We start from the raw sequence: 638 nt of genomic DNA, 5'->3' as shown, positions 1-638 counted from the left end.
GGCCCCCTGCCTGCTGAGACTGTCTTGGGCACAAACGGAAGGATGTCGTGCAGTTCTGAGCACCCAGCAGGATGAGGATCCTCACCAAAACAGCTTTTAAAAAGGATCTGAAAGCCGGTAGCAAACATACAAGTGTGTCCTTACTGCAGGTATCCTCAGGAACTGTTTTAAGGAAAACATACATATATTTAGTCATCCAGAACTTTATGCAGGCTTTTATTCAACTCATCTAAACTTTGACAGCAAGGGAAAAACTGCAAAAGGCCTTTTTTCCTGGCGCGGTTGCTGTTTGCAGAGTTGGATTTGCGTGTTTGCAAGCAGATCTTAGTCTTCAGCTGAAACTTGTTCCAGAAAAGACAACTGTCTTGGGGGAAGGGAGCCTGGGCTCAGCACAGGATTTAGCAGCCTCGGTTTGCTGGTCCCAGAGCTGATACAGCTCCTGCTTCACATCTTTTTTAACATTCCCTTTTCAAAGCGCAGTGGAAACATCAAATCTCACCACAGCTTTCTGCATTGTATTGGCCTTCATCGAAGGTGGACAAAACAGAGGCTACACAATATTGCTTGAGGTTACAGATGGAGATGGCTGAGCCAGGATTAGATTTTGTGGCTGTTTCCCAGGCAAATGTTTCGTTAAA

Source organism: Apaloderma vittatum, unplaced genomic scaffold, assembly GCF_000703405.1.
Source record: "Apaloderma vittatum isolate BGI_N311 unplaced genomic scaffold, ASM70340v1 scaffold23418, whole genome shotgun sequence".
Classification (NCBI taxonomy): Eukaryota; Metazoa; Chordata; class Aves; order Trogoniformes; family Trogonidae; genus Apaloderma; species Apaloderma vittatum.
This window is presented reverse-complemented; position numbering follows the sequence as displayed.